The following is a 20,225-nucleotide window of genomic DNA, read 5'->3' on the forward strand; positions in this document are numbered from 1 at the left end:
CTTCTGTAAAACAGTATTTCATGTTAAAGATTATAAAAAAATAAATGTGCAGCTGTTCATGTATAAACAGTATAATGCAACACTGAATTACCTATAAATGCACATTTCTAATAGTTTAAAGATTGTTCTACTTTGTCCTGAGTTTACATTATGTAGACAAAAAAAGAAGTGTGCTTTAGTAAACAGTTTATTGATTGCTCTTTCTCTTACCCATGATAGGTAATGCAGAGCTGTGTAGATGAATGCACAACTTTTCAGTTTGGACCTTTAAATCATTTGGAAGCATTCAACTACTACTCACCTCTACAGGGCCGCCTACCTCCCCTCATCCCCTGCTGGTGGCCCTGCGAGTTCCCCCTCTCTCCCCCTCTATGTTTACCCTTTCCACCACTCTTTCCCTCTCCACTCTCCCCCCTCTCTTTCCCTCTCCTCTCACTCTCACCTCCTTGCTCTCTCACTCCCACCTCCTTGCTCTCTCACTTCCCTCCTCCCTCTCTCTTTCCCCCTCCCTCTCTCACTTCCCTCCTTTCTCACTTCCCCGCCCCCTCGCTCTCTTACTTTCCCACTTCCATGCTCTCTCACTTCCCCCATCCTCAGTCTCTCACTTCCCTGCTTTCTCACTTCCCCGCCCCCTCGCTCTCTTACTTCCCCACTTCCATGCTCTCTCACTTCCCCCATCCTCAGTCTCACTTCCCTGCTTTCTCACTTCCCCGCCCCCTCGCTCTTTTACTTCCCTGTTTTCTCACTTCTGCGCCCACTCGCTCTCTTACTTCCCCTCTTCCATGCTCTCTCACTTCCCCATCCTCACTCTCTCACTTCCCTGCTTTCTCACTTCCCCCATCCTCACTCTCTCACTTCCCTGCTTTCTCACTTCCCCCATCCTCACTCTCTCACTTCCCTGCTTTCTCACTTTCCCACCCCCTCGCTCTCTTACTTCCCCACTTCCATGCTCTCTCACTTCCCCATCCTCACTCTCTCACTTCCCTGGTTTCTCACTTCCCCGCCTCCTCGCTCTCTCACTTCCCTGCCCCCACGCTCTGACTTCCCACTTCCCTCTCTCACTGCCCTACTTTCTTCCTTCCCCGCCCCTCTCTCTTACTTCCCTGCTTTCTCACTTCCCCGCCCCCTCACTCTCTTACTTCCCCACTTCCATGCTCTCTCACTTCCCCATCCTCACTCTCTCACTTCCCTGCATTTTCACTTCCCTGTCCCCTCGCTCTCACTTCCACATTCCCACGCTCTCTCACTTCCCCCCATCCTCACGCTCTCCCTCCCCCTTGCTCTCTCATTTCCCCACCCCCACGCTCTCTCACGCAACCCCATCCTCACTCACTCCCCCCTTGCTCTCTCACTTTCCCACTCCATGCTCGCTCACTTCCCATCTCCTCGCTCTCTCACTTCCCATCTCCTCGCTCTCTCACTTCCCACCTCCTCGCTCTCTCACTTCCCACCTCCTCGCTCTTTCATTTCCCCCTCCGCGCTCTTACATTTCCCCCTTCTTTGCTCTCTCACTTCTAACTCCCCAATCTCTTATTTCACCCCGCTCTGTCTCACATACCCCCTTTGCTCTTTAATTCCCCCTCCCTCTTTCCTCTCTCCCTCCTCTATCTCTCATGTCCCCCCTCGCACTTTCACTTTCCCCCCCTTGCTCAATCCCCCCCGCCATTGCCCTCTCAATCCCCCCGGTCTCTCACTTCCCCCCCAACCCTCTCACTCCTTCCCCTCTCTGTCTCACTCCCCCCTTTGTTCTTTTACTCCTCCCCTTATTCTCTCACTCCCCCTCTCTCACTCTGTCCCTCCTTTCTCTCTCGCTCTCACTTTCCCCTACACTCCCCCTCTCCCTCTTAATTCCCCCACTCTTCCCCCTCACAACTCCCCCCTTTCTCTCACTCTTACCACCTCTCTCACTCCCTCCTCTCTCACTCACTCCCCCCCACAATTCCCCCTGCTCTCGCTCCACCCTCCTTGCACTCTCCCTCCTCCCCCCCTGCTCACTTGGTCCATCCCCCCTTTCTCTTTTTCCTCATCCTCTCTCCTCTTCCCCTCACTTTCCCCTTTTTCCTTCCCCCCGTCACTCTCTCACTTCTTGCCCCCACTCTCCTTACTTCCCCCTTGCTCTCTCACTAGGGTGACCAGATTTTGAAAATGAAAAAGCGGGACACACAATTATATTATTATTTATTTAATTAAATTTTTTTTTTTTTTAACATTAACAGTTTATTTATTGTATTACACTTATACTTTACTACCATTAGTCCTTGTTACGTGTGTGTGTTACGTGTGTGTGTGTGTATGTGTGTGTCGAACAAAATAAAAAGCCAGATGTGAATGATTCTGAACCCATTAACCAGTGTCAGGATGCCCCCTCTTCACAATTTCTAAAGCAGAAATCCCGTCTGGGATCTTACCTGATCCGCAGTCCCTCAAGGTACTATACTGGAGGGGAGGTGTTTCCTATCTGTCTTCCGATGTCTCCCGCGTGAAACTTGAGTCAGATCTGGAAGAAAGCATTATAGGTTATTTTGGTGTAGGTATACGGCAGTTAAGATAACACAGAGAGAGTGGGTGACATACTGAGTGAGTGAGACACAGAGAGACAGAGACACAGACACAGACAGACAGTGACACAGAGAGAGAGTGAGAAAGTGACAGAGAGAGAGAGAGACAGTGACAGAGAGAGAGAGACAGTGACAGAGAGAGAGAGAGAGAGACAGTGACAGAGAGAGAGAGAGAGACAGTGACACAGACAGAGAGAGAGACAGTGACAGAGAGACAGACAGAGAGAGAGACAGTGACAGAGAGAGACAGTGACAGAGAGACAGTGACAGAGAGAGAGAGACAGACAGAGAGACAGACAGACAGAGAGACAGACTGACAGAGAGACAGACTGACAGAGAGACAGACTGACAGAGAGACAGACAGAGAGACAGACAGAGAGACAGACAGAGAGACAGAGAAAAAGAGAGACAGACAGACAGAGAACAGAGAGAGAGAGCAGAGAGGAGAGAGAGAGGGAACAGAACAGACAGACAGAGAGACAGAGGAACAAACAGATGACAGATGAGAGACAGAGGAGAGAGAACAGAGAGAGAGACAGAGAGAGAGACCGAGAGAGAGACCGAGAGAGAGAGACCGAGGGAGGGAGAGAGAGACCGAGGGAGGGAGAGAGACCTCTCTCCGAGGGAGAGAGAGACCGAGGGAGAGAGAGACCGAGGGAGAGAGAGACCGAGGGAGAGAGAGACCGAGGGAGAGAGAGACCGAGGGAGAGAGAGAGAGAGGGAGAGAGAGAGAGAGAGGGAGACAGAGAGACTGCCTGACACTTGGGTTTTGGAGACTGCCTGACACTTGGGTTGGTGGGTGACTGCCTGACACTTGGGTGGGTGGGTGACTGCCTGACACTTCTTGACTGCCTGACACTTGGGTGGGTGACTGCATGACACTTTTGACTGCCTGACACTTGGGTGGGTGGGTGGTTGACTGCCTGGCACTTGGGTGGGTGGGTGGTTGACTGCCTGGCACTTGGGTGACTGCCTGACACTTGGGTGGGTGGGTGACTGCCTGACACTTAGGTCGGTGGGTGGGTGACTGCCTGACACTTGGGTGGGTGGGTGGGTGACTGCCTGACACTTGGGTGGGTGGGTGGGTGACTGCCTGACACTTGGGTGGGTGGGTGTTTGACTGCCTGACACTTGGGGTTGACTGCCTGACACTTGGGTGGGTGGGGGGGTGACTGCCTGACACTTTTGACTGCCTGACACTTGGGTGGGTGGGTGACTGCCTGACACTTGGGTGGGTGGGTGGGTGACTGCCTGACACTTGGGTTGACTGCCTGACACTTGGATTGACTGCCTGACACTTGGATGGGTGGGTTGGTGGGTGACTGCCTGACACTTGGACTGACTGCCTGACACTTGGATGGGTGGGTGGGTGACTGCCTGACACTTGGATGGGTGGGTGACTGCCTGACACTTGGATGGGTGGGTGGGCGACTGCCTGACACTTGGGTTAGACTGCCTGACACTTTGGGTGGGTGGGAGACTGCCTGACACTTGGGTGGGTGGGTGGAAGACTGCCTGACACTTGGGATTGGGAGACTGCCTGACACTTAGACTGCCTGACACTTGGGTGGGAGACTGCCTGACACTTGGGTGGGAGACTGCCTGACACTTGGGTTGGTGGGTGTGTGACAGACTGCCTGACACTTGGGTGGGTGTGTGACAGACTGCCTGACACTTGGGTGGGTGTGTGACAGACTGCCTGACACTTGGGTGGGTGGGTGGGAGACTGCCTGATGGGTGGGTGGGTGGGAGACTGCCTGACACTTGGGTGGGTGGGTGGGAGACTGCCTGACGGGTGGGTGGGTGGGAGACTGCCTGACACTTGGGTGGGTGGGTGGTAGACTGCCTGACACTTGGGTTAGACTGCCTGACACTTGGGTGGGTGGGTGGGAGACTGCCTGACACTTGGGTTAGACTGCCTGACACTTGGGTAGGGAGACTGCCTGACACTTGGGTGGGTGGGTGGGTGGGAGACTGCCTGACACTTGGGTTGGGAGACTGCCTGACACTTGGGTGGGTGGGTGGGAGACTGCCTGACACTTGGGTGGGTGGGTGGGAGACTGCCTGACACTTTAGTGGGTAGGTGACTGACTGCCTGACTCGTGGGTGGGTGGGTGACTGACTGACACGTGGGTGGGTGACACGTTGACTGATACGTGGGTGAGTGGGTTGGTGTCTTCTTACATTCTGTCACTGATACACACAGACACTGGGAGGGGGCAGTCACACACACACTGGGGGGGCAGTCACACACACACAGAATGGGAGAGGGCAGGCACAGACACACACACAGAATGGGAGAAGACAGACACACACAGAATCGGAGAGGGCAGACACAGACACACACACAGAATGGGAGAGGGCAGACACAGACACACACACAGAATGGGAGAGGGCAGACACAGACACACACACAGAATGGGAGGGGGCAGACACACACACACACACACACACACTGGGAGAGGGGCATCACACAGTGGGAGAGGGCAGACAGACACACACAGACTGGGAGGGGCAGTCACACATACACACACAGACTGGGAGGGGGCAGTCACACACACACACACACACAGACTGGGAGGGGGGCAGTCACACACACACACACACACACACACACACACACACACACACACACACACACACACACACACACACACACACACACACACACACACACACACACACACACACTGGAAGGGGGCAGTCACACACAAACACACACACAGACTGGGATGGGGCAGTCACACACAAACACACACACAGACTGGGATGGGGGCAGTCACACACTCACACACACACACACACAGACTGGGAGGGGGGCAATCAAACACAGACTGGGAGGGAGGGCAGTCACACACACACACACAGACTGGGAGGGAGGGCAGTCACACACACACACTCAGACTGGGAGGGAGGGCAGTCACACACACACACACACACACAGACTGGGAGGGAGGGCAGTCACACACACACACACACACACACAGACTGGGAGGGAGGGCAGTCACACACGCACACACACACACACAGACTGGGAGGGAGGGCAGTCACACACGCACACTCAGACTGGGAGGGAGGGCAGTCACACACACACACACAGACTGGGAGGGGGGCAGTCACACACACACACCCAGGCGACATGGGGCTTACCTGTAGTGCCACTGTAGGGAGCCAGAAGTAGTGAGGCTTTTTTCAGGTCTGCCGGCAGTTTCAGTTGCCAGCTGTGAGCCTTCCTTCTGGTGAAAGGCTCTTCTCTGCACTAACATTCCAATTATACAAATGGGCTTTTCTTATACACAGGTCTTTTTATTTTAAAAAACACACACACACACACACACACACTTCAACTCACTACATCCGTCCCCGATGCTAAGCCCCGCCCCCGGCATATCCTGACCTCCAACCAATCCCCTGCTTCTGCTCTAAAGCCCCGCCCCCCGGCATCCTGCTATTGAGGGGGGAAAAAAATACTCACGGCCGCCGCATCCTCCTCACGCTGCCCTCGCGCACCGCCGCATCCTCACGCTGCCCTCGCGCACCGCCGCCGACTCGCGCACGGGACCGGTCACCAGGGGCAAAACCCGGGACATTTCCGGGACAGGCTGTCAACCGGGACAGCTCAGAAAAAAACGGGACTGTCCCGGTAAAACCGGGACGAATGGTCACCCTATCTCTCACTCCCTCCTCCTCGCTCTCACTTCTCCACCTTGCTCTTTCACTCCCTCCTCCTCGCTCTCACTTCTCCCCCTTGCTCTTTCATTTTCCCCTTTCACTCTCTCACTATCTACCCCCTCTCTCCCTCATCCTTCTCACTCTGTTGCCCCTGTCTCTCACTGTCCCCCCTCTGTCTCTCTTCCCCCTCACTCTCTCACTCTCCCCCTCACTCTCACTTCCCCCCGCATTCCCTTCTTTCTCCCACTTTCCCCCAAAAATTCCTTGTTACCTCACTCGCCCCCAGCCTCCACGCTCCCTGCTCTCTCCCCCTCCCTGCTCCCCCTCCACACACTCTCTCGCTTCCCTCTCCCTGCTCTCTTGCTTCCCCCTCCCTGCTCTTGCTTCCCGCTCCCTGCTCTCTCACTTCCCCCTCTCTGCTCTCTCACTCCCCCCTCGCTGTTCTTTCGCTCCCCCAACCCCGTCGCTCTCTCTCGATCCACCCCCTCGATCACTCGATCCACCCCTCCTTGCTCACTCGATCCACACCCCTCACTCACTCGATACATTCCCTGCACTCACTCGATACACCCCTCTTGCTCTTTCCCCTCTCATTCCCCCCTCCCCAACCCTGCTCTCTCACTTACCCGCCCATCGTTCTCTCTTAACCCCCTTGGTCTCTCATTTCCCTCTCACTCTCTCACTTACCCCACAGCCTTTTCTCTCATTTCCCCCCCTCGCTCTCTCACTCACTCACTCACTCTCTCTTCCTCCCCCTGCCCTCTCACTTCCCCCCTCACTCTCTCGCAGTACTTATAGAAAGAGTCTGAGTTCCATTTATGAAAGTACAAAATCCCAGTGCTTTCAATTAGATTACATTTTACTTTCATAAGTGTTGTTTTTTGGATCAGTTTCGCATTATCAAGAGACATTGATACATTTCCAGGGTCGTGGCTGTTTTACATAATTTTTTTCTTTCAGAGAAGAATGAACTCTGGAACTGTATAATTACAACCGATAGCTTTGCCCCGTGTGGCATGTTCATTTGCCCATTTTACATACTGTATACAACGAATAGATCGCAGGCAAGTCATTACATTTTTGTGTGTGCAAAATGTGAATTCTTTATACTGTATGTAGAGATGAAAAGCTCTCACATGGACGTTTTAGATGCAATTTACTCTGGATTTTTCTCTGGTCATCTCTATGTATATTGTAGAAACCGGGACCACGCCTGCCCCCAGTGCGCCCGTGTCAAGTTTCCCCAGTGTATCATGAGTGCTCCTTTCTACTATCAGAAAGCTGAATTCTTTGCTATTTTGTTGAACTAGTGTATCAATGTATGTTTTTAAATGCAATTGTATATTATTTTTTTTGCATTGTCAGTGGGACCTTTTTTTATATGTATACAATATAAAAAAAAATTGCGTGTGTCGAGCACGCACATTTTAAGTGAAACTTCCTTGTCTTTTGTCACAGAAATTGTATTTGTGCTGGTGATGTTTTTAATTAAAAATCAAAATACAATTTCATTGACAAAACGCAAAATAATTTGACATAGAACGCGCGTGCTCGGCACACACACCCTGTATTAGCTATTTGCACTAATTGTGAATTCCTCATTTGTGTGGGGGGGTGTCAGTGTGTGTGGTGTGACACGTTGTGTATGTGTGACATTGTGTGACAGTGTGTCTGTGTGTATGACACTGTGTGTGTGACAGTGTGAGTGTGTGTTATCTGGTTGTGTGGCTGGCTGGCTATGTTGTGTGGCTGGTTGGGTGGCTCTGGTGGGTTCCTCTGCGCATGCTCTGGATGTGGAGGGCATCACTGTGCATGCCTTTGCGACACACACATGACCATGGGTTTGCATGTGCATGGCTATGCCCATTTTTGAGTCTGTGCGCATGCGCTGAATGGGCTGAACACTTCTGCGCATGCGCGAGGAGTGCATGTATGTGGCGATGGCCGATCCTACGCATGCGCACGGCGACATGTGCTCCTGCTCATGAGCGCAGTGATGGGCGTTGATGCGCATGTCCGCAGTCACAGCCGCTCCAGAACTGCTGATGTCTGAGTCCCCCGGCCCGGAGCAGTCCCCAGTATCTCCCCCTCGGCGGAGCTGCGGACGGATTTTGTGTGTGTGTCCGTCTGTCCAGCGCTGCCTCCTCTCCAGTGACTCCTCCTGGTGGAAACTGGCAACACTGACAGCCTCTTCTGCCAGTAGTGATGTCACTTCCGTCACCACTGACTTCCGTCTCCAATCAACTACATTCACGCCACTAAAGAAGTTTCACGCCAAAAATCACTAACTTGATTTTCTATAAACTTGAATTTCTATAAACTTGGTTAATAGGAAACTAGCCAAGTTCCATCATACTGCCAACTGTGTGTGTGTGTGTGTGTGTGTGTGTGTGTGTGTGTGTGTGTGTGTGTGTGTATATATATATATATATATATATATATATATATATATACACATATATATATATATATATATATATATATATATATATATTATATATAGACATTCATATACGTATATACACATTTTGACTTGTTTTACTTAGACTTAGTTGTTGGATTTAAGCTTTTCAGTCTACAGAGGTCCCTTGTTCACACGTCTATGGTTTCACAGAACAGCAAATCCAGTGCTTGGAGTGATTTCCATTGTGATTCACAATTCCATATATTGTTTATATTCACTAATGCTTCTGTTTATACTTGGGGCAAAATCATATTAAGTGGAACCCTGATGACCTTATGACTTTTCACGGTCATAGATGTTTAGCTCATTTCTAGGTTAGATAGCGACTTCAGCTCCCAGTGAGCTGACATCAGTTCCCGATACCACAGATCAGAGCCATGTAATCACTACAGTAGAGATCGCATGACCTTGTAGCTAAAAGGTCTGTCATCTCCTTCTTTCCTTCTCATATACGTCTCTTCTGTATACTGTACATGTTTTAACTTCCGAGGTAACTTCATGGTAGCATTATTTTACTCAACAAGTCCTTTCATACCGCAGAAATCAACTATCCAACATGGCAGTTTGTTCTATATTCCTGATCCCTCTTGTTTATTAGCTGATTCATTTAACACAGGTTTGCCTATCCACCCCCATCTGATCATGAGATTAGAGTCCAGTCTGGCATTTCATATAAAGTAATATTGTGAACCAGAATGCAATAGGATCAGACCGGGAAAACAAGAACTGTATCTTGTGACAAGTAGCCAGGTTATTATTGCTGCTAAAGCCAAGGGCTTTGTGCTGGCATCTCCACTGGATCTGAACATCTTAGTGCCTGAGTGCTTGCAATTCCTTGTAGGCCTCTGTGACACAGAAGGGGGATACGTGTTCCAAGATTCATCTCCTTTAATTAATTATTCAAACCTAGTGGGAACAATTATGTCTGAAATTATCACAATATAGGAAACAATGCAAAATCTATGCGCACTCTATTAAGATTTGTAAGACAGCAAGCCTAACGGATGCACATTTGTTGCTGGCAACTGAGCAGAGTAATTAGCCACTTAAATAGCTCCAGTCAAGTTCACATTACTCTTTTAATCACTCTGATGTTGAGTTCCAGAATGCTGCATAGACCGATTTCTTCATGTTTACTTTAATTGTATATTTATGAAGCTTAGGATACATGCGCTTTGCAGAATAGTGAAGATTTCTTATTCCATCCAAATTTTAAAAACACCTTAATAAAGTTATTTCCCCCCCTTTCTTAAACCCTTGCAAAACAATACATTGCCGTCCTCTCTCGCAGAGAAGGGTAAAAATGTTGAATCTCATGCTGATTTAGTAGGCTCAAACAGGGTGTTTATAAAAAAAACAAACATATTGACGACGGTTCCTCTGGGGCAGCGATCAGTATAGTGATATTTTAATATATTCCTTCTACTGTCTTATGCTTGTAGTGATTTTACAGTACAGTATCTCTTGCAGGTGCAAAAATAAAGTAGTATTTAGTAGTACTTCTTGGTAACCCAACACTTGTCCTGGTGTAACCTTTTTCTTAGTAGCAGATATTTACAGCCCTGAAAATTAGATTAAACCAATAAGCACATTCTGAGTTCAATCTCTGCACAGAGGACCCCGAAGCGGGGAGAGGGAGGAGAGGACATTTTGGATTGATACAGGTCAAAAGCAGCTGCCTAGAACTTTCCTTCTTCATTTACAACATTCCATTCTAGGTATCCTATGGACCTTCTGTTCTATCCAGGTGTCCACATACCACATTTCATTTTCCTCTGGTCTTTTTTCATTTTGCATTCTATGATCTCTTTGTACAAACACGGTGTAGCTGTATATTACATGGGTGATAATCCTATGGTAAAGTGAGAGAGTAAAGAGCATACAGGGAAGTCATAGGGCAAATAATTGGTAAACACACATTTTAACTCCTTTGCTGCCAGAGGGGACAGTAGAACATTGCAGAGCAATATGTTTCAGGCCGCTGTGAAAGCAATGCAATTAATGCCATTTATATCTGCTGACCCTTAATACCATCACTTGGATTTAACCCTACTGCACAAATGCACTAAAACACCCATATTGCCATAAATGGTGCTCTCACAGTAACCTACTGATACATAGTGTAAACATGCACATTGAGATATACAAATATACACAGATTTGAACATGTACACTTTCACATGTAGACAGACCCACATGTGATTCATTATTACGCCCTAGGTATATTAACGTGGCCAAGAAGAAATTCACTAAATTAAGTGGGGTTGAAATTGAATAGGGTCATAGGGTCGCTTGTTCTCAAACTTTTATTTGATCATGCACCACTGCATTGTTAATAATCCTATAGAAGATCTGCATAACTACTTCGCGCTGTCCATCAGTATATTTTTATACCTGTATAATATTTGTATTAAAAAGTACTGGACTTAAGATTTTTACCATAACAGAAGTTTTTTGGAACTACAGGTGATACACAAACCAGAGTTGGAGAGCCCCTGCTTTTAGGAGAGGTACAAGTCTGTATTTACCCAGCTGTGCTTTATCACTAGACACCTTCCAGTGTCATGGGCCAGAAGGTGTCCTTTAAAGTAGCACCACTTAGTAAAAATGTGTTCACAGAATAGGATAGTGGTGGAGACCCAACATGAATCTTACTGGAGCTAGAATCACCCCTTAGTAAAATTAGGTAAGCTACGGTACTATATTTTTTCCTCTACATTTTCATTGCCCATTCTAAAAAGATTGTGCTTTCTAAAATGACATTACCATCAGACTTTAAGCAGTATGACATTGCACATGACGTATGGTAACAGCAATAATGTTTTATGATCTGTTGGAACAGCGCTTTTGGCTTGAAGCTGATAAAATACTCCAAACGATGGTCTACCACCTGATAATTCAAGCCTAAGGCGGTACATGGGCCAATTTCACGTTTGGATGGGGTTCATTGCAGTGCGAAGGCTTGACAACTGCTTTGTGTCAGTAAGGTTGTCATGACTTATCTGCAATTAACGAGGGTGACACCTGCATGAATTACCTGCTCCAGGGAACTGTGTGCCTCAGATGCACAATGCTTGAAAGTAATTGACTGTGTAAAAAAAAAAAAAAATGAAGCTGCACTGATATTGATCACATCTCGCCTAAATATAAAAATAACACTGTCTCGGGATATTATTTCAGAACATAAAAGGTATTTCCTACCTAATGAGTGGGGATGCCATAGTGGGAGCTACATATCAAGATTACTGCATTAAAGCCATAAAGGGTGTTAGTGATTTATGATTATGGGGCTTAAGAAATAAGGCAATTTTGACATTAAACGGACATATCACACTTTACACCTATGAGATATTGCCTGTGAGATATTATGACGTGGATGCTGGCAGGCTAGTGTAAAAATGGAGAGGAAGCTTAAGATGTAAGTCCACTGTTTTTCAACCAGGGTTCTTAGGGACCCTTGGGTTCCCTGGGCCTCCCTAAGTGGCTCCCTGTAATTTTCAGGTCATTTTAAAATTGTACCAAATACAGAAGAATTTACAATGCATCTGATCTCAGGCACTTTTAGAGAGGGTTGGGGTTCCTTACAATGCATCAGATCTCAGACGCACTATTAGAGAGGGTTGGGTTTCCTCAGAATTTTACATAGGGTTCCTTAACCAAAAAAGGTTGGAAAACAGTGTGGGGCCGATTCACTAAGCTCCGTTAAAGGGCTTTAAGAGCGCAAAGTACCCTGCGCTTTATCGGTCTTTAAAATGTATTTTTTTTGCCCTCGGCGCAAAATGCGCACGATCAGCCTATTGCGCTGATTTTTGCCAGTACTACCGATTCACTAAGCAGCGCTAAGTGAATCGGCCTTAAAAAGCGCGCCAAACAAACGCGCCAGCAAAAGGCTGGCGCAAAAGAAGCTGGACTTAGAAAAAAATTCTTTGTTTACTTTTTGCTGGCACACCATCCATACAACAGGCCCGCGGAGGTGTCCGGGGGTCCCCGCGGGGGTGTCCGGGGGTCCCCGCGGCCGTCTGCGGGCCTGCAGTACCAATGGTGTGCCCCCAAAAATTAAACAATACTGTAAAAAAATACCTCCGTCCCCTAACACATACACTACATTAATGTGCAAAATTACTATTATCCACATATGGATAATAATGCATTTGCCCATTAAATATACATTAATACAATAAATACATTAAATACATTTTGTACTCACCCTTGTCCGGCACCCACGATGAAGGCCACCTGCATCTTCCTCCCCGTCCATACACTTGGTGCTGAAAAATATACAAAATAAAAAAAAGTGCCAAACTAATGTCCCCTAACCCCTTAATGACCGTAGCAGTTACTAACCGCTACAGTCATTAAGGGGTTATGCCACCCTGACCCGATACCCGCCCTTCACCCATTTATTTGTACAGTGGCTTCATCATGTATATGTATATATATATATATATATATATATATACAAAAAGAAAACAGAGAGCGCACGCCCCATAGTGTGATCCTGTACATTTAATAATGGGAGGGTGTTGGTGGGGGGATTAAAAACACTTACAAAGTATAAGTGATAAACAAGCAATTTGTGCCAAAATTATCACCACCGATGCAGGAACCGTCCCGTGACGTGTTATCAGTCCAACTGGAACCCTTGGGCAGTGCACCCGATAGCGTCCGTCCTTAGCGCGATCAAATGAAGTCCTCCACGCAGTGTGACATCAGAGTTGGCCTCAATACAGCTCCTACACGCTCCGGCCGTAAAGCATGTAGGCAACGTGATGACGTAATGTCGTAAATTACGTCCCTGACGCGTTTCGTCACAATAATGCAACTTTATCAAAGAGATTGTTCATGAACAAGGATGGCTAGATATATATGCTGGAGTGTCTACAATCCAATTGGTATATCAATTTTTAATAGTTACGCCCCTAAAACGAGCCTAGATGTAATTGAAATACATAAAAAACTTAAATTCTATATAATTATTGATTGCAGGGCACCCCAGCAATACACTAGTAACATAATATTAACCAAAATAAAATCAATATCAACATATTAAAAATTAAAAACATATACTGTACCACTAGAATATAATTATAAAAAAAATAATAATTCAATAATCCTATAACATGTAAAAACTTGTATAAAATAGATTAAACATCAACAAATCTCATAAATGTACATCCAATGATATTAAAATCTGAATGTATCAATCCAAAAATTCAAACAGTCTCTGTGTGCTCAGACACTTACAATTGCACAGAAACATGCATGATAGCTAATAATGCATCTGCACATGATATATACAAAAATTGTGCATGAGCACACAGAATTAGGTGTGGAAGGCATAATCCAGACAGGATAATAATAGAATGAGTGGGAAATAGGAAGATTAGGGGGGAATAAGGGAAAGGGGGGAGGGGAAATAAGGAGGGGAGGGAAGGGGGAGGAAAGGGAATAAAAGGAAAGGGAAGAGTGGAGGAATTAAGCAAGAAATAGAAGGATAGAGGAAAAAAGGGGGAGGACAAAGAATATGGGGGGGAAAAAAACACGTGAGAAAAGAGACCGCAAAAAGGGGGGGAGGGGAAATACAGAGTTGTGGGGAGTAGACCAGAGGGCACAGAAACAGAACCGAACCTAATGCTCATACCAGAGTACTGGTATCCAGACATTCATTTAGACCCCCGGGGGTTAGTGCCCCCAACCGGTGGATCCAAAATGTCTTCCTTCGACACAAAGATTTAAAACGATCCCCTCCTAGAGCACAAGGAGGAATGTGCTCAATACCTATAATAGTCAAAGAATCAGGATCCTTGTGATGTATACACGAAAAATGTTTTGGTTGACTATGGGTGGTGACACCATTGATCACATTCCTCCTGTGCTCCAGGAACCTGGTACTGAGGGATCGAGTGGTGCGACCCACATATTGAAGGCCGCAACCACATTGCAAGAGGTAGACAACAAATGTAGTCAGGCAGTTGATATTGCCCCTAACATCATATTGTCCACTCTTATGAAGGGAGACAAACTCTGATTTAGTAGTAAGGTGTTTACATGTGATGCAACGGCCCCTGCAAAATCTATGGTTACCCATCTGGCCCAAAGATGTAGCACTGGCAGTCACAGCAATAGGTCTCAATTTACTCGGAGCTAGAATATTCTTAATGTTTTTTGCCTTCCTGTATGTAATAGGTATTTTCTCTGGGAGTATATTGCCCAAGTGTGGATCGCACTTTAAAATGCTCCAATGAGTATTAAGTATACCCTGGATGGATCTATGGGATTGGTTAAAGGTGGTAATAAACCGTGAAACCCCATCGGTGTTAACCGATCCTTTCCTTGGTGTACTATAACTAGTATGTTTAATTGTAGAGCACTTTTTAAGTAGTAATGATCTATCGGAGGCCCTCACCTTGCTGAAAGAGTCACAAACAAGACCAGGATCATATCCCTTCAACAAAAATTTGTTACTCAGATCATTTGATTGGATAATGAAGTCACTTTCCCTGGAACAGTTTCTTTTAAGATGGTGAAACTGTCCCAGGGGGATGCTCCTGAGCCACTGTGCGTGGTGATTACTGGATGCGTTAACATAATTGTTAACCGCAACGGGCTTGAAATGTGTGGTAGTAATAATATTGCCCTATGGATCTGCAGTTAAAACAAGATCCAGAAATACCACAGATTTTGGACTAATATCGAATGTAAATTGCAAACCCATGTCATTGTGATTAAAGGAATCTAGGACATTGGAAAAAACTGTGACATCACCCTCCCAAATAATAATAATATCATCGTTGAAACGGCCATAGCATACGAGGCCAGCCCCCAGCTCCAAATTGTGCCAGACTGATGTTTCTTCCCAAAATCCCATAAAGAGATTGGCATAGCTGGGGGCAAATCTCGTACCCATGGCCGTTCCACAGATTTGCAAATAAAAAGAATCCTCAAATGAAAAATAATTGTGAGTTAATACAAACTTAATACTATCTAATATAAATTTCTTGTGAATGGTAGGAATAGAGGAATCCGTGCTCAGCCAGAAGTCAATGGCTTCGATCCCCCTGGAATGATCTATGGACGTGTATAAAGATGACACATCACATGTAGCCCATAAATAACTGGGCTTCCATTTAAACCCGGAGATCGAGTCGATGACACGCAGCGTATCCCGAATATGTGACCTGAGCTTAGTTAGCTACAAAGGGTTGGAGATAGTAATCCACATACAGGGATAGGCCAGACGTCATCGACTCGATCCCCGAGATAATAGGTCTTCCAGGGGGATCTGCCAGAGACTTGTGGACTTTGGGTAAATGATAAAATATAGGAGTGCGGGGGTGATCAGAATAAAGAAATTTAAATTCATATTTAGTTAAGACACCTTCTTCCAGAGCTGAAGTCAGGTGTTGTTTTAAAACCACCTGAAACCGTGATGTGGGATCATCCTGCAAGGTACAATAGGAGGCACAATCACCCAGGAGTCGATGGGCCTCTAACAAATAAGCCGATCTATCCTGGATGGCAATGCCCCCACCCTTGTCAGCCTGTCTAATAACAATGTCCCGATTATCCCTCAAATCACAAAGTGCATCCAGTTCACCTTTCCATAGATTCTGATTGAATCTATAAGGTTTTTTGCACAGTGATTCAAAATCTTTAAGAACTAAATTGTAAAACGCATCAATGTATCCTCCCTTAGATTGGTAGGGAAAAAACAGCGACTTGGGCCTGAATGGGGAATGCATAGTTGCATCCTCATCCAGATCCATATCCAATGTATGCATGGATCAGAGTTGGGGTCCTCGGACCTGAAACCAATGCGGTTCAGCTCAGGAGACCCCCTGCTCATGTATACTACTATTAAAACTCATATTTGGCCAGCACGATCGCCTGTAAGAACCGTGCATTGAGACGCAGCGTCTCCATGCATTTCTTACAGGCTGCTTTGTTTATAATAGTTATCATGCTATATAACTTTTAGCACGATAACGGGGGGAAAGGTGATCACGCGCTATGGCCCTTTTGGCCAAGGCTGGCCGTAAACGCGCCAAACAGCCTTAGTGAATAGCGCTTATGGCTTCAGCCTTTAGCGGCTGAGCGATAGAACCCATTTTAGCGCTAGTTAACGTAGCTAAGTGAATCGGCCCCTGTGAAACAAAAAGAATGCCGCCATGCGCTCAGGAATCAGGTTGAAAAAATGCTGTGAGGATCCTCACCGGGATCGGGGGGGAGTGTATGAAACAGTTACTAAAGATACTCTGCTGTGTCACTGAAAACAGAGCAATTCCCACGGGGAGGGGGTAGGGTAGGGAATGTTGGGGGCAAGCAGTATCCTCTTACCCCTCTGTATATACCCTCTAGTTTCCCTCCTCATCCGTTAGGGCGATGCACGATGATCTTCACGGGACAGCTGATGCTTTGGAGGTAGCGAAATCACATCTTACCTCTCTGCTCACTTCCTGTGTCAGCCTCCTGCTCTCGTCTTCCGCGATCTGGCTGTACTGCACGTCCACAGTGAAAGCTTCTCTTCCCCCTGCTAGGGTGCCACCGAAAACCCGGTATCCATGATAGAAGAAAAAGCACTCCAGGGCACACACAACCAATCATGGTCTCCTCTAGCTCATCAGAAAAAACTGGGGTTGCCAAACGTAGTGAGAATTGATCAAATTTTAATGGTGCATACAAAGAAGTGAACAAATAAATCCTCCCACGCGTTAAACGCAAAATCTGCGCTTTCTCACTCCAGACTCCTTGAGTAAGTGCAGACTTTGCGTGAAACGCGTGGGAGGATTTATTTGTTCACCTTTTCTGTATGCATCATTAAAATGTAATCACCTTTCACTACGTTTGGGGACCCCAGTTTTTTCTGATGAGCTAGAGGACACCAGGATTGATTGTGTGTGCCCTGGAGCGATTTTTCTTCTAGCGTGGAAACCACTGTGCTAGTCTATTGTTTCATAATAAACAGGAGACACCCCCTGTCATAATCTCACATCTCTCCATATCCATTTGATCTAGATGTCATCTCTCTACAATAGGCTACTGTCTATACAGTATATATATATATATATATATATATATATATATATATATATATATACACATATATATACATATACATATACACACACACCTTATCTTTCTGTATTTCTCCCGTAACTAATAAAGAACCCTGTGGGGTTCAATATAAGTTATTGAATTCCTCCCTACCTACTCCTCCCTTCACAACTTTACTATATGTCATATTCCATACCTTAAAGCAGCAGTCCAAGCTGTCATTTGTATTTCAATTTGTCCCCCTTTAATATATGCATCAATACAATCCACACACTTAGCTAAGTTGCCGATCGATCCATTCTTCTGTGATCGATTGGTGAAGATTCTGTTTGGGGGTTCACTAAATGGCTGTCAGTGCAGCAGAAGAGGACCAAAGGTGCAAAGTTCTCTGGGGAAGATCATGTGACCAGGCAGTCACTAGATACAATTGGTGCACTGCTAGAGAAAGGGCAGGGCTTAAAAAGGGGTGTGCCAGAACCTGTTTCAGAAGAGAAAGGGGACGTGACTTTGTAAATGGTTGCTATAGAAACAAAAAATGCTTGTTACATTATAATCCATAAAAAATGTAATTCAGAGTTGTTAAAAAAAAATGCCAAAAGTATTTTCTCATAGGACATAACTGATTTAAAAAAAAAAAAAAAACACGTAGGATATTGCTTGGTCTGCAGCTTTAAAGAAATATTGCAGCATAGGGATCTTGTATATTATGTTTTCCTCTCCTATAGGAGAATAAATAGAAAGTAATGATTTGTAACAGAATCAGAAACATTTGAATCACAACAAACTGGGCACCTCTCAGGAGAGCATCAAAGCGATCTGGTGAACATAAGCTTTTTATACCTTTTCATGGATTATGAATAAAACAAGCACTTCCATACATACAGTTGAAGAAAATGTGTATTACATGAAACAGAATTATTTACATGTATACCACGAATAAATAAAAACAAAAGACAAAGCCCTATTTGCACCTCACAAATTGTCACCACTGGGAAATGATCAAGGTAAGGTTTTGTAAAAAAAAGAAAATAACCGTTTTCATGGTTGGCTCTTCTCATGATGTAATTCAAACTTGTCAGGTAATAGGCTAATACTTTCCATAATACAACTCCCAAACTAAGGTCCAATACATAGTATAACATAATTCACAGCCATGAAGTGCAAGTACAAATAAATATACTGTACACTCTCTGCAGGTTTTCAAAGATTAGGTTGGATATCGGCATTTACAAGTCATTTTTCATGTTAAGCCAACAGATCTATCCAGCCTAAGAAGCTTTAGTTGTATCGAAGAACGATTTCCTACATTTTATGCAATCGACATATTGGAACATCAGTGAATGAATGTGCTATGTGACACTACGTTTTAGCACCAGAGATGTGAGCTAGCTTCTGTAACGACCACTTGGCCCTGATTCACCCACGACAGCAGAAATAGCAGAGGCTATTCTGATTGCATTAACAGCTCTCTGAGATGTGCCACTCCTGTTCTACAAAGGGCCATGCCGTTCTAGGAATAGCACAAGGACCTTTTGCATACTGGCACTTTGGTTATTCACAGAATGGTACCATGTCATTGAAATGGTTGATTACATCCTGGTTGATAAATAACTGGCTTCTTCTGTAAACCCAAATAATAATATCTGTGTATAGCCCCCTCCAGCACTGAAGCAGACACAGTTACTCAATAATTCTAGGAAAAGAAAATGTGGTATAGTTTGTGGTATGGTGTGTGTTACATACACAAGCATATGGATTAAAATCCAGCCACAGCTATGTATAGCTACTCTGTGGTTTCTATGTGGATTTGGGCAAAATACTTAACATGTTTTTCACAGTAAAAATAAGATGTTTACGTGGAGAGAAGACTGTCGTATAATTCAAGAAGTTGAACAGATATTGACAGGGTATAATAAAGCTTACAAAATAGTTTCTGCTGAAACCTATGAAAATGTATCAATTAAATGTCTTGTGTAAGGCAGATGTAAAACCTTGCTTATGGGCATGTTCTGAAATTGCCAATTTTATTTGAAATAATATCAAAAATCTAAAAATTGAAAATGTATAAAAACCAATGTGATGTAAGCCGTTTCTGATCGTGACCCTTGGAGGGAGCTAAACCATATCAATATATAAATACCACATTTGTAGAACTATGGGTCTATGTATAAGGAATTGTTTTTAAAAACACATTGAAAGAGTATTGTGTCATGATTTTTTTCACCTAAAATAATTAGCAGCATATGTTGGTACAGTATGTAATTATTGCTGTTCTTACATTTGTATTGCATGTTTTCTCATTCTTTCAATGGTGTGTGTCATGTTCATACTGTACACAGCAAGTCTACCATGGAAGGACTGTGCTTATTGGGTTGCTGCTGCCGGGGCTAAGGATTACTCAGTTAACTTCTGCTACACATTTTTGTGTTTGAGAATCATCTTAACAGGCCAGTGTTGGTAGTTAAAGAAGTTATTTT

At 45.4% G+C, this 20,225-nt stretch overlaps 1 protein-coding gene across 1 annotated transcript in view; it reads left to right on the forward strand.

The window, feature by feature from the left end:
- The window catches only part of PDE11A (phosphodiesterase 11A), a 441,965-nt gene that overhangs the window by 120,651 nt on the left and 301,089 nt on the right, over window positions 1-20,225 (forward strand). The gene's annotated exons all lie outside the window — the stretch shown is intronic.

This window comes from Ascaphus truei, chromosome 7, assembly GCF_040206685.1.
Source record: "Ascaphus truei isolate aAscTru1 chromosome 7, aAscTru1.hap1, whole genome shotgun sequence".
In the NCBI taxonomy this organism is placed as follows: Eukaryota; Metazoa; Chordata; class Amphibia; order Anura; family Ascaphidae; genus Ascaphus; species Ascaphus truei.